At 44.4% G+C, this 25,051-nt stretch overlaps 1 protein-coding gene across 1 annotated transcript in view; it reads right to left on the bottom strand.

Moving 5' to 3' along the window:
* rgs9b (regulator of G protein signaling 9b) overlaps positions 1 to 25,051 on the bottom strand; it is a 166,137-nt gene that overhangs the window by 129,799 nt on the left and 11,287 nt on the right. The window lies entirely within an intron of this gene.

The raw sequence follows: 25,051 nt of genomic DNA, 5'->3' as shown, positions 1-25,051 counted from the left end.
CCCACCGGCAGGACAGAACCAGCAGAGGTGGCGGCACAGTGGTATACAGTAGGGAGGGAGTTGCCCTGGGAGTCCTCAACATCGACTCCAGACCCCGTGAAGTTTCATGGCATCAGGTCAAACATGGGAAAGGAAACCTCCTGCTCATTACTACCTTCGCACCCTCCCCCCCCCTCAGCTGATAGGTCAGTACTCCTCCATGTTGAACAGCACTTGGAGGAAGCACTGAAGGTGGCAAGGGTGCAGAATGTACTCTGGGTAGGGGACTTCAATGTCCATCACCAAGAGTGGCTCGGTAGCACCACTACTGACCGAGCTGGCCGAGTCCTAAAGGACATATCTGCTAGACTGGGTATGCGGCAGGTGGTGAGGGAACCAACAAGAGGGGAAAACATACTTGACCTCGTCCTCACTAATTTGCCTGCCGCAAATGCATCTGTCCATGACAGTATTGGTAGGAGTGACCATCGTACAGTCCTTGTGGAGACAAAGTTCCGCCTTCACATTGAGGATACCCTCCATCGTGTTGTGTGCCACTACCCCTGTGCTAAATGGAATAGATTTCGAACAGATATAGCAATGCAAAACTGTGGGCCATCAGCAGCAGCAGAATTGAACTCAACCACAATCTGTAACCTCATGGCCCAGCATATCCCCCACTCTACCGTTACCATCAGGCCGGGGGACCAACCCTAGTTCAATGAAGAGTGCAGGAGGGTATGCCAGGAGCCGCACCAAGCATACCTCAAAATGAGGTGTCAACCTGGTGAAGTTACAACACAGAACTACTTGCATTCCAAACAGCATAAGCAGCATGTGATAGACAGAGCTAAGCGATCCCATAACCAACAGATCAGATCTAATCTCTGCTGTCCTGCCACATCCAGTCGTGAATGGTGGTGGGCAATTAAACAACTAACAGGAGGAGGTGGCTCCACAAACATCCCCATCCTCAATGATAGGGGAGCCCAGCACATCAGTGCAAAAGATAAGGCTGAAGCATTTGCAAATATCTTCAGCCAGAAGTGCCAAGTTGATGATCCATCTCGGCCTTCTCCTGAAGACCCCAGCATCACAGATGCCAGTCTTCAGCCAATTCGATTCACTCCGCATGATATCAAGAAACGACTGAAGGCACTGGATACTGCAAAGGCTATGGGCCCTGACAACAGTCCAGCAATAATACTGAAGACCTGTTCTCCAGAACTAGCCGCGCCCCTAGCCAAGCTGTTCCAGTACAGGTACAACACTGGCATCTACTCGGCAATGTGGAAAATGCCCAGGTATGTCCTGTACACAAAAAACACCCAGCCAATTACCGCCCCATCAGTCTACTCTCGATCATCAGTAAAGTGAGGGAAGGTGTCGTTATCAGTGCTATCAAGATACACTTGCTTAGCGATAACCTAATCAGTGATGTTCAGTTTGGGTTCCGACAGGGCCACTCAGCACCTGACCTCATTACAGCCTTGGTTCAAACATGGATAAAAGAGCTGAACTCAAGAAGTGAGGTGAGAGTGACTGCCCTTGACATCAAGGCAGCAATTGACAGAGTATGACATCGAGGAGCTCTCACAAAACTGGAGTCAATGGGAATCAGGGGGAAAACTCTTCGCTGGTTGGAGTCATACCGAGCGCAAAGGAAGATGGTTGTGGTTGTCCAAGGTCAATCATCTCAGCTCCAGGACATCACTGCAGGAGTTCCTCAGGGTAGTGTCCTAGGGCCAACCATCTTCAGCTGCTTCATCAATGACCTTCCTTCAATCATAAGGTCAGAAATGGGGATGTTCGCTGATAATTGCACAATGTTCAGCACCATTCACGATTCTTCAGATACTGAAGCAATCCGTACAGAAATGCAGCAAGACCTGGACAATATTCAGGTTTGGGCTGATAAGTGGCAAGTGTCATGCAGGCCCCCACCTGCCAAGAATGCGGCACATTAATTTCGCCACATGGACATTAAATTTTAAATTGTTGCTGGGAAGAAGAGAAGGCCTGAGACAAGGAATTGCCAGACTTTGACTGAAAAAGAAAATTTACATATTAACAGACAGTGCTTGTAGACAAAGGAGCTATTCCCTGCTCCAATTCAACCCACAAATAGACGTGGTCAGACCGATTAGTCACGTGAATAACTGGCTGTTGCACAGTTTTTGAACAGAGCCTGCAGAAAGCAGAATGCTCCTGGACTGAAGAAGACTCCTGTCTCTTCTGTCTGCTCCCATCTCTTTCTCACGGAGCTCCAAAACCCACTGAAGACACATGAACCCCAAGAGAGAAAAGTCTCCTACAGCGAACAAGGTTTCAGAAGAATACTGGGCCCCAACGAAAAGCAAGATCTACCTACAATCAAGGGCTCTACAGTGAGCTTGCAGACCCGGAACAACAACTCTTCAGATATTGCCTCAGACCTTTCCACTTTATTTTTCTTCTGCTCTTTTCTGTCTCTATCTGCATGTGTGTATCGCATTTCCATGCTAGCATGGGTACATCGTGTATCCGTAGGCGTCAACCGAATTAGAGTTTAAGTTTAATCAATTTAGTTTTTCTTCATTAAACCTGATAAAACCGGTTGTGCTGGTTTCTTTGCCTTATAATTGGAAAGCGGTGGACAAGGATTCACCAAGGAGGAACTAAAAACACAATCTGTTTAAAAATAAAACCCTGTTACAGTAAGACCAGGTGAATATTGAAAGAGAACCCTAGACCTCTTTCTCACCTGGTCGTAACACAAGTAACATTCGTGCCACACACAAGTGCCAGGCAATGACCATCTCCAACAAGAGAGAATTTAACCATCTCCCCTTGACATTCAATGGCATTACCATCGCTGAATCCCCTACTATCAACATCCTGGGGGCTACCATTGACCAGAAACTGAACTAGAGTAGCCATATAAATATTGTGACTATAAGAGCAGGTCAGAGGCTAGGAATCCTGTGACGAGTAACTCACCTCCTGACTCCCCAAAGCCTGTCCACCATCTACAAGGCACAAGATGGGAATGTGATGGAATACTCTCCACTTGCCTGGATGGGTGCAGCTCCAACAACACTCAAGAAGCTCGACACCATCCAAGACAAAGCAGCCCGCTTGATTGGCACCCCATCCTCTCAGATTCACGCCCTCCACCACCAACGCACAATGGCAGCAGTGTGTACCATCTGCAGATGGACCAAGTCTCCTTAGGCAGCACCTTCCAAACGCGCAACCTCTACCACCACAAGGGCATCAGATGCATGAGAACACCACCACCTGCAAGTTTCCCTCCAAGCCACACACCGTCCCGACTTGGAACTATATCGCCATTCCTTCACTGTCACTGGGTCAAAATCCTGGAACTCCCTTCCTAACAGCACTGTGGGTGTACCTACCCCACATGGACTGCAGCGGTTCAAGAAAGCAGCTCACCATCACCTTCTCAAGGACAATTAGGGATGGGCAATAAATGCTGGCCTAGCTAGCTACGCCCACATCTCATGACCGAATAAAAAAAACTACAAGGCACAAGTCAGGAGTGTGATGGATTCCCCACTTGCCTGGATGGGTGCAGCTCCAACAACGCTCAAGAAGCTTGACATCATCCAGGACAAAGCAGCCCGCTTGATTGGCACACCATCCAGCACGTTCAACATTCACTCCCTTCACCGCCAGTGCACCACGGCAGCAGTATGCAGCATCTGTAAATGCACTGCAGCAACTCACCAAGGCTCCTCTAATAGCATTTTCCAAACCCACGACCTCTACCTTGAAGGACAAGGGCAGCAGGTGCATGGGAATACCACCACCTGCAAGTTCCCCCTCCAAGTCACACATGATTTAGATTTAGAGATACAGCACTGAAACAGGCCCTTCGGCCCACCGAGTCTGTGCCGACCATTAACCACCCATTTATACTAATCCTACAGTAATCCCATATTCCTACCACATCCTCACCTGTCCCTATATTCCCCTACCACCTACCTATACTAGTGACAATTTATAACAGCCAATTCACCTATCAACCTGCAAGTCTTTTGGCTGTGGGAGGAAACCGGAGCACCCGGAGGAAACCCACGCAGACACAGGGAGAACTTGCAAACTCCACACAGGCAGTACCCAGAATTGAACCCGAGTCGCTGGAGCTGTGAGGCTGCGGTGCTAACCACTGCGCCACTGTGCCGCCCAATCCTGATTTGGCAACCTATCACCATTCCTTCACTGTCACTGGGTCAAAATCCTGGAACTCCCTACCTATCAGCACTGTGGATGTATCTACACTACAAGGACTTCAGCAGTTCAAACAGGTGGCTCATCACCACCTTTACAAGGGTAATTAGGAATGGGCAATAAATGCTGGCCTTGCCAGCGATACCCACATCCCGTGAACAAATAAAAAAACTCCACTTTCCCAAGTATCAGACAGACAGGTGCACAACTGGCCCACTTAACTCCAATTTGTACCTCTACACTGGATTTCCTTTTGCATCATATTTACCTGGCACCTTTTCCCTTTCCCCACTGCCGCCCCTCTCACCCCACACAGCTGGATATAGACTGACAAATATTGAAAATCCATTTTGAGCCTTTAAATCAGCTGTATTGATATTTGTCCCATCTGGCCACTCATCCTCAAGTGGGCACATCCCTTTAAATTTGACCTGTAACAGGATTGCCGAACTTTCCCCATTAGGCTAGCTGCGAACACAGGGCAAGGCAGAACTGAGATAATTATTCATATAACTTGATATTGCAAAATTGCACACAGTAAGCTGGCCAACTTCCATGGTGATCTGAAAGCACCCAGTCCTTTTGACTAGCCTTTGAAGTTCAATAGATTAATATATGTCATGGGAGTTGAAATTTTAATTTCTGTAGCTAAAAACTGGTCAAGGAAGGATTGTATGGTACAACTGAATTACCACGATGACGATGTTGTTAATGTGTTTAATCATAGAATGTTGCAGAACAGAAGGAGGCCATTCAGCCCATCATGCCTGTGACAGCTGTTCGGTGAAGCTATCCAATTAGTCCCACTCCCCTTGCTCTTTCCCCATAGCCTTGAAAATGCTTTCCTTTCACAAATTTAATCGATTCTCTTTCGAAAGTTACTATTAAATCTGCTTCCTCCATCTTTTTTGTGGTGCATTCCAGATCATAACAATTTGCTGTGTCTTTGTAAAAGAATTCTTCCTCATGTTGCCTCTGGATCTTTTGCCAATCACCTTAAATCTGTATTTTCTGGTTACCACTAGAAACAACTTCTCCTTATTTACTCTATTGATTTTGAACATCTCTATTCAATCTCCTCTTAACCTTCTTAGCTCTAAGGAGAACACCCAATTTCTCCAGAATTTCCACGTAACTGAAGTCCTTCATCCCTGGTACCATTCTAATAAATGTCCTCTGCACCCTCTCTAAGGCAAGAAATCCTTTCTAAAGTTTAGTGCCCAGAATTGAACACAATACTCCAGTTGAGGCCTAACCTAAAGGTTTAGCATAACTTCCTTGCTTTTGTACTCTATTCCTTTATAACTAAAGTAATTTTTAACAGCCTTCTCAAAACATCCTGCCACCTTCAAAGTTATGGGTCTCTCTGTTTCTGCACTCCCTTTAAAATTGCACTATTTAGTTTATTTTGCCTTTCCTCATTCTTCCTACCAAAATATATCACTGTGTTAAATTGCATCTGCCATCTGTCTGCTTATTTTATTGGTCTGTCCTGAAGTCTGTCACTATCCTCCTCATTCTTTACAAAGACCTTTTCCCAAAGCAATGTTGCTGACAGTACTGCTTCCATAGCAATAACCACGTTGCTCAGAATTGGGATTCCATTTTGTCTACTAATGGCGGAGGTGGACTTGGAGGAGGACGAGCGGGAAATTGGCAAGAACAAGTATACCTCAGACACCTAGTGCCCACTCATCTTCATCCCACATGTTCTGCCCTCGGCACATCTGCTTATCATGTCTGAGGACATCTGTGTGTCATGTCTGAGAAGATCTGCTTGTCATGTCTCCCCTGCACTCCTGTTATGTTGAGCAAATCTAATTTTTTAGCAAAGTGCTTGATCCAATTTGATCTTGGAGGCTAAACAGTGTTAGGTTAGGTTTGGTTAGCAATTGGACGGTAGACTGACTGCAATTACCAGAGGCTGTATTAAAGGGCACCAGACATTGGCGTGAAGAGTGGTCACTACTAACAATAGCATTTAATTTGTTTTTTTAAGGTTAAGTGCTTTAGTACTTGTGCCTCCTTAAAAAGGGGGGGGGGGGTTGGGGGTTTTTTGTTTGGGTTTTGGTTGATTACACTGGGACAACCAAGCATCTCCTTATTGGTTATTTTAGAAAAGGCACCCAGTGAGCTGTGGGCAAGCTTGACCCAGAAACCAACAAATCCTGCAAATCCAGGCACAGGTTTTGCTGATAATGCAAAAACTATCATGTAAAGCATCGTAAAACGGAGTATTTTTGAACTGTCATCATGGCATATTCATTGTTGTTATCAAGTATGCTTTTGTCATTTTATTTTTTTTAAAGATCATGGCCCTGAAAATCCATGGTAATCACCCACTGATGACCTCCACTCATGACCCTGTCAAAGTATCTGGTATCAAGATGAGCTCACCTAACTTGATAGGTAGCTGTGGCTCAGTAGGTAATAGTCTCACCTCTGAGGCAGATGGTTGTGGATTCAAGTCCCACTCCAGAGGCTCAAACACCAAAATCCAGGCTGATCCTCCAGTACTGTGTTGGAGATTGTCAGGAAAACACAATATGCCAAATCAGAAATATTAATTCATCAGTTGGAAGCTTACATTAGACTTTTAATTGAATTACCTAGGATTGTTTCATTAGCACGACAGTCAAGGCCATCCTGCACATTGACTTTGTAAGAGCAAATCCCTCCGAGTATAAATATTGGCATCCTGGAACCTGTGGAATCAATTCTGAGCCTTGTATCTCATGAAAAACAAGGGGGATTGAGAGAACCATGTGACTGTCTGTCCATCTCTGAAAACCAGGAGTTTTGTTACACTCACAGAAGACAAACAGTAACTGAGACTGCAGCAGCAGAGAAAGCTGCGTGCTTCCCTTTCTCTTTCTTTCTTTCTCCCCAGAAAAAATCAAGTTTGAAAACCGTCTGCAACTGTGGACCTTCCAAGCCTACAAACTGCTACAGCCAGCGATCAGAGTAAGAGAGCCAACTACAATTCTGCCTTCAAGAAAACCCTGAGTAAAGCAGGCCAACCAAAGTGCAGTTTGACCAGCGAGGACTTCGAGAATACAGCTCCAGTCGGAGGATTATCGGATCATCCACTTCACAGACTGTGTATTGAAGTTCCATTTATTCTGGACTTCAATCCAAACACCAAATCTATTTTTCCCCTCTGTAATCTATTTGTGTGCGTGTGGGTCTCGTGTGAATGTGTAGCGTATTTTTTAGTATACTTAGAACATGGGTTAGAGTATTAAGTATCATAAACTTACCTCTTTCTTGTTTAAACTCAAGAAAACCTGTCTGATTGGTTCTTTCAAGATCACAGTAAAGGAAAAAACTAAAACATTCACTGAGGTGGTAAGCACAACCACTGTTTAAAAAAAAGATCCTGTTGCAGTCAAATAAGAGGAAGGGCGAGAGGGGAACCTGAGACCACCTCCTCACCTGGCCGTAACAGAATTGCTGTCTTGCAGATGTGATGTTAAACTAAGGCTGCTGTCTGCCTGCTTGAGTGACTGCACTATTGGAAGAAGAGCAGGGGAGCTCTTCCTCAGTGTCCTGGCCAATATTTAGCCCTCAACCAACACCTTAAAACAGATGATCTGGTTATTATCCCATTGCAGTTTTTGGGAGCTTGCTGTGTGTAAATTGGCTATTGTGTTTCCTACATTACCACGGTGACTACATTTCAAAAGTATTTAGAAGCAAAATACTGCGGATGCTGGAAATCTGAAATAAAAACAGAAAGTGCTGGAAATACTCAGCAGGTCTGGCAGCATCTGTGGAGAGAGAAGCAGAGTTAACGTTTCAGGACAGTGACTTTTCATCAGAACCTGTCACAGACCAGTACTTGCTGTTCAAACGTATTCAATTGGCTGTAAAGCACCCTGGGACATCTGAAGTTGTGAAAAGCTCTATAAAAATGCAAGAGTTCCTTTCTTGCCTGGAAGAGAAGGGTGGGGGACAGGACATGAGTCGTTGGTCAGCTGGTGATGCAGTTGTTGGCGGTCCTGCTATGCTGCATTCATTTCTGGGACCTTACTGCCACTCTTCCTCAGAAGCTTGTTTTCACTTGTGGTGTAGCTAGCCTGAACCCTAGGTGGGTCCCACATTCACCAGGTACACTGACACTCTGTCCTGGTGAATCTCAGGACCGTGACAGAAAGCTGAGCAGGTACACAGAGATTATTGGTTTGGGAATTATGTCCCCTGGTCCTGTTCACTCTGACGTCAGGAACCTCCACCCTACATGGAAATTGGCAAATAAGGCTGGGTTCCAGCTAATTTTCTGCCCCTTTCTTTGGATTATCAGCAGACTTATGTCAGGTCTTTAATATACACCAATACTGTAGTTAAATGAGGCGTATTTAGTTGGTAAGGATTAAAAATAATGCAGCAGAGATATGCTTGACGGTACAGAAAGACTTACATTTATATGGCACCTTTCATAATCTCAGGATGTCCCAAAACACTTTACAGTCAATTAAATACTTTACAGTGTAGCAAGGTAGGAAACACAGCAACCAATTTGCACACAGCAAGGTCCCACAAACAACACTGAGATCACCTGTTTTAGTGATGCTGATTGCAGAATAAATGTTGCAGAGGGCACTAGGAGAATTCCCCTTTCTCTTTTCCAAAGTAGAACCATGGGATCTTTATGTCCACCTGAGACAGGATCTCAGTTTGACTTCTTAACCATGCAGCACGCCTTGAGTACTGAAGTGTCAGTCGAGATTATATGCTCAAAAATGAACACACAATCACCTATTTTAGAGTTGAGTGTATAACCCACTGAGCCACAGCTGACCACAAGCCGCAGCTTGTGGTCACATAGATTCAAACAGGCAAGACCGAAAGGGCTAACATATAGATTTATACAAAGCATCAGCAAGGTACGTTTATAACAAACAGCCAAACTGCAGTGGGGGTATTATTTTGGTTTAAATTTTTATTCAGCCTATAATGACCGGCATGTGCTTATTTGTAGTAATACAGAAAATGTAGGTAAAGATTTGTGAGGAAGACATGGGAGCAGTGAAGCAACAAATGGACATGCCAGTGGCAAAGTAAACATAATACCGACAAACATAAAATGATGAAGGTTGGGTGAAAAATGTGCAGCACCACCTACCCACTGAATGGGGAGATTTCTCAGAAAGGGCTGTGGTAGCTCAAGCAGACTCAGCATTTTAATTGTTACACAATGTGGAGAAGCAATTAGCATGTTTGGGTACATGCTGCAAACAGGAGAGGACAATTCAACAGAGGTCATGCCATGACTTAAAAATGCAATCAGCTTCTCTGGAAATCCAGTACAAAGGAAATAAACAGGCTGATCTCCAGTACCAGAAATCTGACACTGTGTGCCTCTCATTTGCATTTTGATTTCTCTTTTTTTGCTCACACCACCAGTATCGCTGCGCTTTGTGCAGTATCAGGTAACGAATTAAAGATTATACAGCAGAAAAAAAAGTGAAACATTTACAATTTATAACATTATCAGAAACTGCTTTGGTTGGGTTCGTAGCTTGCGATTCAATCCAGCCATCTATGATCCTTTAATAACTGCCTTAATAATTGGGTTAGTTTCCCTGGTCTCAGCAATGCATTTCTCTGTGATATGGTCGCAGCCTTTAATTACTATAATTACAGCAAATGCTATATGATTCTGTTTGGTAATTAGTGCAGGTAAAATTGTGATCTCTAAATTAAAAGAACATTTCACCCACTGTATCAACAATGGAGCTTAATTTGAAAACCACTTAAAAGGCAACTTAACAGCGAAAGTGGAGTTTGCAGAGTCTGTGACATTGCTCAGGTTCATTATGGTCATTGACAAAGAGAAATGTAATTCCATAAAAGGAGAAGGAAAACATCAATTCATGGCACTCTGCTGGAGTAATGAGCCCCAGTTCACTACTAGTAGTGACACTGGATGTATTCCTCATACTCTTGTTTGTCATTTTGCTACAAACAGCAAGCAGAGGGAATCTGTCATTTGTACAGGAGTGCTTTGTACTGGCAATGGGAACTGCAATGGAATCACTGGCAATGGGCACTGCAAAGGAGACTGCACTGGGCACTGCAAATGACACTGCAATGGAAGCACTGGTAATGGACACTGCAATGTGCACTGTAATGTGCACTGCAATGAACACTGCAAATGGGCTTTGGCCATGGGCACTGGCAAGGGATATCACAATAGGTATTGCAATGGTAACTGGCAATGGTAACTACAACATACATGACAATGGTCACTGGCAATGGACATTGACAATGGAAACTGGCAATGAATACTGGCAATGGGCAAAGGATACTGTAATGGACATTGGCAATGAACATTGGTCACTGGCAATGGACACTGGCAATGGATACTGGCAATGAGCACTGGCTTTTTAAAATTGGGTATTGCTGGACTGGGGGCCAATGTAGGCCAGAGAGCACAGGGGTAATGGGTGAATGGGACTGAATGGGAATGGGAACTGGGGGATTGCACTCATTCAGTCAGCAATCTTCCTGCATGTAGCGTACACCTCTGTTATTACTGGAGGGTGGCCTTCAACCCTCAAATAGGACCACCCTCCTTGGCACAGCTGTTGCAGCAGGGCCTCCAACTATTTGGTATCAAAGGGAGCAGTGTTGCTGAGCTGTTCCACCCCGAACAATCAGGCAACTTCTCTCTGTCACGGCCTTGCTGGATTTTGGGATCCCCAACTAAGTGAGCTGCAGGCTAAGCTCTCTCTGGACAAGATAATCTTTGGGTCTCTAGCCTACCTAAAATTGGGCCGGGCTCAATATTGCAAAATTCAGAGTGGCCTGGAATCTCATCTATCAGCTCAGGTACACCTGTAGATGCAGTTCTGATGAACGGTCGTCGGCCTGAAACAATAACTGTTTCTCTCTCTACTGATGCTGCCAGACCTGCTGACTATTCCCGGCACTTTCTGTTTGTACACCTGTAGAGCTTTGGGTGGGCTCAACACCCGTTGTTGCTCGGATGGCAGAACCAAGGCTATGGTGTCAATAGTAGGTTCTCCCATCTTATCTTCCACGTTTGCCTTGGCTTGCGCACAAACTATGCAATTTATATCAGCAAGTAAGCCTATCATAACTGAAATCAGTGCAGCTTTTTCTTTGCTTCTGTCCAAGAACTGACTTGTACTTCAGCAGTTTAACTCTAGTACGGAGATACAGCAAAGGGACTGTCTAGTTATTAACAGCACACAAATGCATTTGTTGGATAGTCTGTGGCAACAGGGACATGGCGTTACCTTCAGCATGCTGTGACCAGAAAGAAATTGTCTGAAAACCTCATCTCCCCCACCACAGACAGAGACCATCAGCAACTCAAAATGAAACTGGATAAATACCTGAAAAGGGACAATTTGCAGAGCCATGGGGAACCAACAGGGGAGTGGGATTAATTAAGCAGATCTTTCAAAGAGCCACATGGCCTCCTGCAGTGCTGTATGATTCTATGATTCAATGATGCAATGGTAGCTGGATCAACAAGGTCGACAGTTCAGCCCTCATTCATGGTAGGGTGAGGATTACATAGGATATACGGCACAGAAACAGGCCATTCGGTCCAACAAGTCCATACCAGTGTTTATGCTCCTCTCAAACCTCCTCCCATCTTTCCTCGTCTAAATCTATCATCATAATCCTCTATTCCCTTCTCCACAATATGCTTGTCTAGTTTCCCCTTAAATGCATCTATTCTATTCCACTGGCACCAGGAACCATCCCCCTCACCCAATATCTCCCCTAAGCCACCATTCTCCGTGACTGAGAGCATCGAAAAGCTATTCAATCATTGGGGCATGACAGCTGAGCCTGACATGTTCCCACCGAACACATTCCAACAGGGACCATTGCACAGCAACCAGCAGTGAGAACGCTGGCGGACTTCTTTTCTCAAGGGGAGGGAAGGAAAGGAAGGAAGACTAGATAACCTGTTTTAATGGTGTTGGTTGAGGGATAAATATTGGCCAGGCCACCAGTGAGAACTAACTCCCCCAGCTCTTCTTCAAAATAGTGCCATGGGATCTTTTTTAAGCACTCCCTCAGGACTGCACTGGAACATTAGGCTGGATTTTATACACATCTCTCTGCAGTAGGGATTGAACCCACAATTTATTAATCTCAGACATGAGAATGCTGTACACTGAGCCACAGGTTTCCCACTGCTGACATTGTCCACTGACACCCAGTTGGAAAGTGAATACATAAAAATAAAAGCAAAATACTGCGGATGCTGGAAATCTAAAATAAAAACAAGAAATGCTGGAACCACTCAGCAGGTCCGGCAGCATCTGTGGAAAGAGAAGCAGAGTTAACGTTTCAGGTCAGTGACCCTTCTTCGGAACATCTTCTTCCGAAGAAGGGTCACTGACCTGAAGCGTTAACTCTGGTTGTCTTTCCACAGATGCTGCCGGACCTGCTGAGTGGTTCCAGCATTTCTTGTTTTTATTATGGAAAGTGAATACGTTGGTTTGGCAAAAAAGTAGAGGTTGGCTGGGCTGTGATGCTCCCCACAGTTGAACAGCCTGCAGACACTAAAGTGCCTAGGTTTCAAAATGAAGATTGTCACTTGACTATAATCTCAGAGAGCCGCCATCACCCATGGAGCTGCCATCCAATGGGAATCAATGTCATCCAAACAGGCAAGGCCAAACTAAATTAGGGGAACAGGAAGGAAACATTATCCATGTGAAACAGATCATAGTTTTGACAAATGAAAAGTGCTGAGGAAATTTGTACATTTCCTTGTGAATTCTTGAACAGTGAACACATGTGTTACTCAATAATGGGTTATCCCCTGAACAGTAACTAACTATAAGTGCACAACACCGGAAGCCAATCATAATGACTTCCCTGACATCATATCAGCAGGCACCTGGGAGAGTTCTATAGATAAACCTAATGGGCTTGTATGTATATTTTATAATTAACATTCTCCATGAACCACTTCAGTTGTGCAAAGTATCTCTTCACAGACATCTGGTCAAATATCATCTAAATTTGGTGGTGATACCAACTCATTGATGCCGTTTCAGTGACATGTCTCCTTGCCAGACACATCTGGAAAAATATCACTTGTTACAGAGTTCTACTGATATTAAATTGCTGATAGATTGATGCACTGAAGTCTACCTTAATTATATACTCTACTTCCTTCACATTGAACTACTCCGCCACTTTTATTTATATTGATGTGTCACTTTTTCTGTTGCGGTTAATTGTATCGCAATTTAAGTGAAGCAGTGAGGCATAAGTTGTTGGTTCCAATGCATAGCAGCATCAAAGAGTCAGGCACGGGTTCACACCTGTGACTCTTTTCCTGGAGTGGACGTTGGCACTGCTGTATTAATAGAGTCCATAACCCAACAGTGCTCAACTTCCACAGGCCTAAGGCCTACTTGCATCCTTCCTGGGTGATTCTGGGCAATTTATTCAAATTTCCAAACGTGTATGCAATCTTATTTAACATCATTGCTTGGTAATACTTCAGGCTTTCTTTTAACCTCTTCCAGAGGTATTAATACCAATCGCTTCCTCGGGTACCATCAGCTGTTAGAGCTGATCCAGTTCAATAATCTGGACTGCAGTATCCAAGTATGGTCACCATATCAATGGATGCATCCTATTGGTCTTGTAACCTGCTCAAACCCAAAGAACTAGTGACTATCCTCGGGACTGATTCTTCACCTCTGACCTTCCGGTCATTAGGCTTTGAATTTAGAGGATTAAGGGGTAATCAAATTGAGGTATTTAAGAGGATCAAAGGAGTTGATAGTGTAGGTAAACTATTTCCTCTGATTAAGGAGTCCAGAACAAGGGGCATAACCTTAAAATTAGAGGCAGGCTCTTCAGGGGTGATGTCAGGAAGCACTTCTTCACGCAAAGGGTAGTGGAACTCTGGAACTCTCCCCCCCGAAAAACTGTTGAGGCTGGGGGACAACTGAAAATGTCAAAACTGAGATTGATAGATTTTTGTTAGGTAAGGGTTACAGAAACAAGGTGGATAAATAGAGTTAAGATACAGATTAGCCATGATCTAACTGAATGGTGGAACAGGCTCAAGGGGCTGAATGGCCTACTATTCCTATGTTTATTGGCTATTGGCATTGTGCAATGAGACGTAACAAACAAATAAAGGAAATAATATTTTTTGCCTTTTCCTTGCGTAAGTTGCTCTTTACAAACCAAATACTATTGATGTTTCTCAGCTGGTTTCTATTTTGCCAGTTGGAACGTGTCATGATCCTTATTTTATGACATGGGGATTGTTAACGCACACTTTGCCCCAAGAGATACAAGATGAAATGCACATCCTGTGTAAAACAAGTCTTCTCAGAGATCAGCATCATTACATAAATGAGAATAACCTCCTGTGGAAGGGGAGGAACATCACAATTAAAGATTGGAAGCTCCTGTGTGTCACCTTTCCTCATTATTCCAGGAAAGGAAAAAGAAATAATTGTCAAGTGGCCTGGTTGACTGAATACAGAATATTGTCCCAACTCGAGGACTAAGAAACAGCTGAGACGCACTCAAACTAATGAAACATAGATTACAATGGATGGAGAGACCTCAGCATCGGCGTTTTGTCCTTCTAATAAAAATGCTTTTAACCAGTGAACGGATATATAGAATATTTATAATGCAGAGTTTGTGTCTCTCAGAGCCAGTATGGTTCTATACCAATGCAAACTGTGTCGGCACAGTTATAAAGTCATAGAAAAAATATGAGGGAATAGGAAGGTCCATGGGTTTGCTGGGTTCCTCTTTTTGTTGGGATAGATTGTCCTGGTTCTGTCCCTGGCTATCACTGACTGGCTCAGCAAAGTGAATGCAGAATAAAAGGCAGGGTGGGGCACATGTCTCAGGGATCACAGTCTCAGGATAAAGGGTAGGCCATAGGACTGAGATGAGGAGAAATTTCTTCACTCAGAGGGTTTGGATCTTTGGAATTCTCTACCCCAGAGGGCTATGGATGCACAGTCATTCAATAGATTCAAAACTGAGATTGATAGATTATTGACACTAAGGGAATCTAGGGACAAGAGGATAGGGCAGGAAAGTAGAATTGAAGTGGAAGATCAGCCATGATTGGTGGGGCAGGATTGGCAGCCATAAGGCTTACTCCTGCTTCTATTTCTTACATTGTGTGTGGAAGTGAACTCATCCGATGTTCCGTCCACTATGGACTGTTCCGCCACATGTGATCTTACATGTGTGTACTATGCTCCAGGTGCTCCAGGCTCAGGAACAAGACAGCCTACCCTCAAAGCTTAAGGAGTCTCTTTGACACAGGTTGCAGTGAAGCTCAAACTGAGGCACCCCTTCAATGAGGATAATCCCCAGATGAATGTCAGCTCGGCAGAACTGTTAAACTGCAGTTGACCTGCATCAATGCACTGCAAAACTTAGCTTGTGTCAACACAAGACATGTTGTATGATGAGAGTGAGACTGTCACTCTCAGGTATACACTACAGTTAGATGCAGAGTGAAGCTACCTCATAGAATTCTAGCACAGAATGAGGCTGTTCAGCCCAATGTGCCTGTGCTAGCTCTTTCAAAGAGTCATCCAATTAGTCTCACTCCCCTGCTCTTTCCTCATAGCCCTGCAAATTATTCCTTTTCAACTATATATCCCATTCCCTTTTGAAAGTTACTATTGAATCTGCTTTGATTACTCTTTCTGGCAGTGTAGATCATAATAACGTGTTAAAAAGAACCTCTTCATCTCCCGCCCAGTTCTTTTGCCAATTACCTTAAACCTGTGTCCTCTGGTTATCGAACCTCCTGCTATACATGCCTATATGTTTCAAATATCTATCTATAAAGACAGAAAAATTGGACAAGCTCTCCTGTGCTTCCTCGATGTGCTGTGCCCTAGTAATCCATTATACTCAAGTGCAACACAACATGATCTGCCTCATTATCTCTTTAACAGTTTAAAAAGACAAACTATATTGGGGAAGTGGTGGGGGGCAGGTGTAAATGTTCTTCATTGGAAGTACTTCATTATCTCCCGACTCCCACCACCACAGGAATATTCCACTTTAAAACCAAACCAATAGCTGAAACTTTTGGAAAGGAAAGCTAGTCACAGAATCATGTGGGCATCAGACAAGCCTAAAAACTGAATGAATTCAGATTATTCCAAGAGTCACATTTTTAGGAAGCTTAATTACCGTGTTTGAGACAGTGCTGGATTATAAATAGAAACAAATCATGAAAGGAATGGTTTATTCACAATACCCTTTTGAATTTAAAAGTTGTTCTTGCTACAATGAATGAATCTGGAGCCTGGGCGCAGAGAATTGAGTAATGCAGCCTTAAATTACAGAGCTGGTGCCGTGCAGGGCTGGCCTGAATTGGATGGACAATTTGTTTATCAGCACTTGTTGCACTTTTCACTAGAAGGCAATGTTAAGTTTTTGTCATTTGCCAGGCTGTATTTATGGTGTTATGTCAGGTTATTTCTGTTTTTTGCCTATTTTAACAGAAATAGAAGTGTAGCTTACAAAAACAAACATCATAAAAACGTTTTTATGTTTCTTCAACACACACGCGATCCATCTCCTTAGTTGAAGGGCCAAATTTATCCTCCTGTTTCCCCTCACTTCCCATTTCGAGAAGGGCTTGCTCAACCTCTCAGTGAGGGTCAACTCCCCATCCACTCCCGCTTCAGCAGTGTCATTGAAGGGTAGACACGCATTTCCCCATAGAGTCAGTCACTTCCTGGGCCACTGCCATAGAAATGGCACAGAGGAAAATGGTAAAAAAATACACCAAGGAAAACACAACAAAATGAAGCAAACCCTCTTGACAACCACCACCTTCGGGTTGGCTCCACTGCCCTTAAATGCTTGATGTCCAAGTGAATGGACGGTTTTCATACCCAAAGACGGTAGACAGGATCACTGCTGTTCAAAGGACAATGAAGATTGCTATCACTAGCCCATTTACCAAATACAACATAATTTCCAAAGCACATGCTAAACACACCCAGGACTGGAACATTACCACTTCTTTTCACCAAGGTTAACTTTTTTGTATTTTTTATGGGATGTGGGCATCACCGACCAGGCCAGAAGTTGTTGCAAATCCCTAATTGCCCTTGACAACTGAGTGGCTTGCGAGGCAATCGCTGTGGGTCTGGAGTCACGTGTAGACCAGACCAGGTAAAGAGGGCAGATTTCCTTCCCTAAAGGACATTAGCGAACCAGATGGGTTTGTATGACAATCGATTCATGGCACTATGACTGAGACTAGCTATTAATTAATTGAAATTACATTCAACCAGGTGCCATGGTGGGATTTGAATCCATGTCTCCCGGCCATTAGCCTGGGCCTCTAGATTACTAGTCTAGTGACATTACCACTGCACTACCGTCTCCCAACTTTACCAGGCTCCTAAATTCTCAGTATCATCACTTCTGATAGGTGGATTATCATTCTACATTACAATTGATTATTTGGTTGCAGTTTGTTCTGTTAAAGGTGTATCTGGCTGTCAGATTAGAACGCTTGTTATCTGATGCCCACTCGGCAAACCAACCATTTTCAATGTCATCTGTGGCTCAGCGGGTAACACTCTTGTTCACGTCTCACTCCAGCGACTTCAGCACAAAAATCATGGCTGACGCTGCAGCACTGAGGGAGTTGCTGCACTGTTGGAGGTGCCATCTTTCCAATGAGAAATGAATCACAGGCCCTGTCTGCCCTCTCAAGTAGACGCAAGAGATCCGATGGCACTATTTCAAAGAAGAGCAGGGGAGTTATCCTGTGCAATATTTATCCCTCAATCAACATCGCTAAAACAGATTATCGGGTCATTATCACATTACTGTTTGCGGGAGCTTGCTGTGCACAAATTGGCTGCTGCACTTCCTACATTACAACCATGATTAGACTTCAAAAAGTGCTTCATTGGCTGTAAAGCACGTTGGGGTGTTCTGAAGTTGTGAAAGGCGCTAAATAAATGCAAATTCTTTCTTTCTAACAGCTCTGTTACTTGTACTGACAGTTGGATGAATTTGAGAGCACCGATCACAACAGAGAAACTGCAGCACCTCTCACCCTGTGCCCTGGACAATGCACGACGCCAGGGAAGTTCCCAAAGAGCCAGCAAAATGAAAAACCAGGAAATGCTGGCAGGGGAGGTGGCTCACATTCGCCACTGCCAGCACAATTGTAAAGGCAAATCACCTTGGCTGTTCCGGTGGCAATGCTGCACCTCATTAGTATCACAGCACTGCCACCAAAGCCCAGGCTGCCATCTGTGGCAATGTAGAAGTATTATGGGCCATTAATAGTAACCTCTGACATAACATATATTGTAAAATCAGAGCGAGAGACTGGACTTATTGCTATGGTAATATTCTTTACTAGCATAACAATCAGTCAAGGCAAACAGTTTATGGTACAGAACAGAAAATGCTGGAAAGACTCAGTGGGTCAGGCACCATCTGTGGAGACAGAACATTTCGGGTCAATGACATTTCATCAGCACTAGAAGAAGCTAAAGATTGAACAGTTTATGAACTAGTCCAGAGGCAGAGGAGAGGAGAGGGAACAATAGGGAAGACCTGTGAAAGGGTGGAGGGAAAAGTGATGATGGTGCAAAGTTAGAGGAGATGATAATGGGATAAGCAAAGCAACAAAAGATGGGACTTGAGGAGGTGCAAATGCTAACCATTCCCAGCACTGGCTGTCTGTGAATGGGTGAGGTGGTTATGGTCAAATTTATTTTCACAGTTTTAGTTTGGGAGCCTGTCGTGGAGATGGCCCATTTTTACAAATATTTGCATAAATTTTCAAGTTTCCCCCGGGAATACTGAAAATTAAGACACTTTCATTGACTCCAGGAATGCCTGTAATTCTGTAATAATACGATGACTTTGCTCTCCTGGCCCACAGTCAGTCAGACCTGCAACATATAACAACACATTTTTCCGAGGCGGCACAACTCTTTGGACTAAAAATCAGTTTAAAGAAACTGAAGTCCTGCATCAGCCTGCACCCCGAGAAGAATATAGACCACCAAGCATGGTCATTGAGGGAACTGAGCTGAATGTCGTCAAACAATTTACTTATTAGGGAGCGTCATCTCGTTTGATGCCACCATAGACAAGGAAGTGGACAATAGGCTCTCAAAAGCAAACAGTACATTCGGCAGACTCTACAAACGAGTGTGGAGCAACCACAGCCTCAGAGTACAGACCAGACTCAAAGTGTACAAAGCCGTAGTCCTCACCACCCTTCTGTATGGTGCCGAGTCATGGGTCCTAAACTGGCGTCATGTTTGTCTTCTAGAGTGCTTCCATCAGCGCTGCCTCCGCAGCTTCCTCAAGATCCGCTGGCAGGACTGCATCTCAAACATTGAAGTCCTGAAAACAGCCAACATCACCAGCATTGAGGCCATCCTCCTGCAAAGCCAACTGCATTGGGCGGATCACGTTGCCCGGATGGACGACAGTCGCCTGCTCAAGATCGTGTTGTATGGAGAGCTGACCACGGGTAAAAGGAACAGAGGGGCCTCATGCAAACGTTTCAAGGACTCCCTGAAGAAATCCCTCTCTGTGTGCCACATCGACCATCACCAGTGGGAAACGCAGGCCATAGATCGAGATGCCTGGAGATGCTACATCAGGAGGGTTACAGACACCTTTGAGACTGAGCGAAGAACCAGCATGAAAGAGAAAAGGAAGAGAAGGGCAGATCCAATTGCCCCCAACAGTGACTACACCTTCACTTGTACCCACTGTGGGAAAATCTGCCGGTCACAGATAGACCTGACTAGCCACCAGGGGGCCTGCAACTGATGACTACACCTTCCCAAAATCTTCGTCCGCGAAGAAATGCCAAGCGACATAATACCAATTGTTCGAAATTTTCATAAAACAGTTCCAATGGTAAAAAGAAGTGAATATTTGCAAAACTGAGAGAATCTTGCAGCACTGAAAAGACAGAATGTGTCTCTAAACAAACTCAGCTTCTTTTCTTTATTGATTATTTGCAAGTTGTATCTGGCTTACAAATAGTAAATGATGGCTGTTAATCAAATGCTAGGGGTTTATGATGTTTAACAGAGGTGTTTGGGCAAATGATAATGAACGTTATTGTTAACTCACTGCAGCCTCTTGTTTATGTTTATGTTTAGAGATACAGCACTGAAACAGGCCCTTCAGCCCACCGAGTCTGTGCCGACCATTAACCACCCATTTTTACTAATCCTACACTAATCCCATATTCCTACCACATTCCCACCTGTCCCTATATATCCCTACCACCTACCTATACTCGGGGCAATTTATAATGGCCAATTTACCTACCAACCTGCAAGTCTTTTGGCTTGTGGGAGGAAACCGGAGCACCCGGAAAAAACCCACACAGACACAGGGAGAACTTGCAAACTCCACACAGGCAGTACCCAGAATCGAACCCGGGTCCCTGGAGCTGTGAGGCTGCGGTGCTAACCACTGCGCCACTGTGCCGCCCTTGGCAACGATGAATAAAATTCACCTCCACGCATCAGTGTCTCAGTTCTACATCATCTAGACACTTGTGAAAAGGAGCTTGACTGTTTTATTAGGCGCTGCTCCAACAGTAAGCTGATTTATTATAATACTGTAACAGTGCACACATGAAATTGTTAAATAGAATCATAGAAAGTTTACGGCACAGAAAGAGGCCACTTGGCCCATCGTGTCTGTGCCAGCCGAAAAATGTTCCACCTATTCTAATCCCACCTTCCAGCACTTGGTCCGTAGCCCTGCAGATTACAGCACTTGAGGTGCATATCCAGACTTCTTTTGAACGGGTTGAGGGTTTCTGCCTCAACTACCCTTTCAGGCAGTGAGCTCCAGACTCCAGTTACTAAATGTCAGAAATCCATGCATTGGTCAAGCTTTGTAACGCTTGAGTGAACTCTGAGTAGTTCACAATTCTCCCACGTGCTCCCATTGATCTAGCTGAGAAACAATACCAATACACCTCAGATCTCAGCGAGATTGGGGGAATGCTTGTTTTTTAATGAAAGTATCTCATGAAGGGTTTTAGGTGGAATAAATACAGAGAACCCCTTTCCACTTGCTGATGGGCCCATAGCCAAAGAGCAAGGATTTACAGTGATTGACAAAAGAACCAGAAGGGACAGGAGAGTTTTTTAAAAACACAATGAGTGGTTAGGATTTGGATTGCACTGCCTGATAAGGTGGTGGATACAAATGCAATAGTAGCCTTCAAAAGGGAGTTGGATAAATACCTGAAGGAGAAAGATTGCAGAGATATGGGACTAACAGGATTGCTCTTCGAAAGAGCCAGCACAGACTCAATGGGGCAAATGGCCTCTTTCTCTGCCCTAATGTTCTAGGATTCTTCAGTGCTCATTCATCTCCCAGGGAAAACTATTTTGGGGGAAGGGGTTAGTGATAGGACTTCAATGCAGCTAGTTGATCACAGGCACAAGAATAGATTTTACAGGTAAAATTGGATTTATTATTAAAAGGTATGTTTTTAGAGCGTTCTAGGTCTGGATCTGTGGGCAAATGGTCTGCAATTTGTGGAACTGACCAGTTAACTGATCTCACTCTTGTCGGCAGTGGGAGGCTGGCCTCAGTACCCCTGGTCCTGGGAGAAGGTGGTGTGCTGTGGAAATCAGCACCTGACTGCTGGGTAGGATGCGTGTGCAGGTTGCGTTAAGGGGGGATTGAGCTTGCCTCTGATGCCGCTGCGTTCTGGGCACAGACAAGAGGAATGGATTGTTGGATTTAGGAACTGACATGAGTCGGCAGACAAAGCTGAAATACAAGTATTGCCCCAATTTCAAACATGTATTTGTGCAGTCATCTTTCTAGAAGGCACTGTTTTCTTTGATAGCATGATGTTGAAAGAGACAGCCCCAGGCGAGTCTATAGTCGTTCACACATTTTTCCATGTCCTAAGACCCCAGTCAGGTAAAGGGGTGGGAGTGGTCTTGTAGAGATAGCCCCTCCTCTAAATCAGAAAGCTCCCCACTCTCACACTGTCTGGTAACTCGAGATGAAATGTAGCATTACGAGTAAATAGTTGGGGGCAATGCATTCTTAACTTGGAAAATAGTGCATTACAGAGGGTGGGTAGTCTAAAGACAGGAAGAATGAATAAATAAATAGCTTAAAATAGAAATAACCACACAATGATATTACCAGTGATAGGGTAACAGGAATTGCTCTCAAAAAATTAACAGATTTTTAAACTTATAGATACAGACTGATGGGGGGACACCTACATTAGAGGACAGTGCTGGTAGAGAGAGAGGTGGCTTCACCCTCTCTTGTTGACCTGTTCTTTTAGGAGCTACTGAACCTGCTCTACATCTCCTCTACTGTCTGAATCTCACATCTGTTTTAATTGAAGGCTGTCTGTGATTTCACCTCTGCTGCTTTTTGCATTTTTCTTAGACTTCCCATTGTCTTCGCAAGTTACACATCCTTTAATGTCGTATTTATTAGATGTGTCTGTCTACTACTTGACTTTCTCTCACTTTCTCTCTGTATTTGCCTTTTTATAACATTATTCCATCCACATAAACATGTCCATTGCTAACTTTTTGGAGAAACTATAAGCTCAAAACCATTGACTGTCTCTTTTCCCCACAAATGCTGGCTAACCTGCTGTATTCTTCCAGTTCCTTATCTGTTCGTCTCTGTTAGATCCTGACTGCCTTCTGTGCTTTTCCAGCAATTTCTGTTGAAATTAGTTCCCCTCTTAGCACACTGAACTCTTTCCGTATGTTATTTTCCCTTCAAAGCAGTTTGCTTTCATGCCACGTTGAAAATAAGATAGACTGTTTAAGTGATCTTTAAGTGAGCTTTTCTCGATAGTGTCTGATTTCTTGCGAAGAGTCATAGCCTGTGTTCAAAGAAGCAATCTTTCCAGAATTAATCTATCCTCTCTATAGATGCACCAGTATAAAAATACTAATAAAAACAGAAAATGCTGGAAACATTCTGCATGCCAGGCAGCATCTGTGGAGAGAGAAACAGAGTTAAGGTTTCAGGTCGATGACCTCTCATCAGCACTGGAAATAGTTAGAGATGGAAAAGGTTTTAAGCATGCACACAGGCAGGGAAAGGGGGGAGAGGGGGGAAGAACAAGAGAGAAGGTCCGTGATAGGGTGGAATAGGAGTGATTAAATGGCAAAAATGTTCATGGTGCAAGGCAGAAAGGGATGGTTGCAAGCATTCAGATGCAGCAAGCAGTTAGGAAGGCGAATGGTATGTTGGCCTTCATTGCATGAGGTTTCGAGTACAGGAGCAAGGATGTCTTACTGCAGTTATACAGAGCCTTGGTGAGACCACATCTGGAGTATTGTGTGCAGTTTTGGTCTCCTTATCTGAGGAAGGATGTTCTTGCCATGGAGGGAGTGCAAAGAAGATTTACTAGGCTGATTCCTAGGATGGCAGGATTGACGTATGAGGAGAGATTGGGTCGACTAGGCCTATATTCACTAGAGTTTAGAAGAATGAGAGGGGATCTCATAGAAACCTATAAAATTCTAACAGGACGAGACAGGCTAGATGCAGGGAGGATGTTCCCGATGGTTGGGGAGTCCAGAACCAGGGGTCACAGTCTCAGGATATGGGGTATGCCATTTAGAACTGAGATGAGGAGAAATTTCTTCACTCAGAGGGTGGTGAACCTGTGGAATTCTCTACCGCAGAAGGCAGTGGAGGCCAAGTAATTAAATTTATTCAAGAAGGAGATAGATATATTTCTTAATTCCAAAGGGATCAAGGAATATGGGGAGAAAGCGGGAGCAGGGTACTGAATTAGACGATCAGCCATGATCTTTTTTGAATGGCAGAGCAGGCCCGAAGGGCCGAATGGCCTACTCCTGCTCCTATTTTCTATGTTTCTATGTAATGGAAGAAGCAAATAAACAAAAGATGGGTCTAGAGGAGCTGAAAATGGGACAAGCAGAATCATGACCAGCACTTGCTGTCCAAGAAAATGGGAGCGGTGATTATGATCTGAAATTGTTGACCTGAACGTTAAATTCTTCTTTGGCCTCCTTGTCTCGAGAGACAATGGGTAAGTGCCTGGAGGTGGTCAGTGGTTTGTGGAGCAGCGCCTGGAGTAGCTATAAAGACCAATTCTAGAGTGACAGACTCTTCCACAGGAGCTGCAGATAAAATTGGTTGTCGGGGCTGTTACACAGTTGGCTCTCTCCTTACACTTCTGTCTCTTTTCCTGCCAACTGCTAAGTCTCTTCGACTCGACTCTCTTTAGCCCCGCTTTATAGCTGTCTGCCAGCTCTGGCGATCGCTGGCAACTGACTCCCACAACTTGTGGTCAATGTCGCAGGACTTCATGTCACATTTGCAGACGTCTTTAAATCGGAGACATGGTCGGCCGGTGGGTCTGATACCAGTGGCGAGCTCACTGTACAATGCGTCCTTGGGCACCCTGCCATCTTCCATGTGGCACACATGGCCAAGCCATCTCAAGTGCCATTGGCTCAGTAGGGCGTATATGCGGGGATGTTGGCCACCTCAAGGACGTTAAATTGGAAGGTTGTAAAGTGCCTAACTGAAAGATAAGATGCTGTTTCTTGAGTTTCCATTGAGCTTCATTGGAACAGTGTAGGAGACTGAGGACTGAGAGATCAGAGTGGGAGTGGGATAGAGAATTAAAGTGACAGGTGACTGGGAACTCGGGGTCATGCTTGCGGAAGCTCAGGGTCATGCCTGTGGACTGCACGGGGATGTTCCTCAAAGTGATCACCCAATTTGCATTTGGTTTCCTCAATGTAGGGGAGACCACATTGTGAGCAGTGAATACAGT

This window comes from Heterodontus francisci, chromosome 26, assembly GCF_036365525.1.
Source record: "Heterodontus francisci isolate sHetFra1 chromosome 26, sHetFra1.hap1, whole genome shotgun sequence".
NCBI lineage: Eukaryota > Metazoa > Chordata > Chondrichthyes > Heterodontiformes > Heterodontidae > Heterodontus > Heterodontus francisci.
The sequence above is the reverse complement of the archived record's forward strand: the minus strand, read 5'-3'. Positions and strand labels throughout refer to the sequence as shown.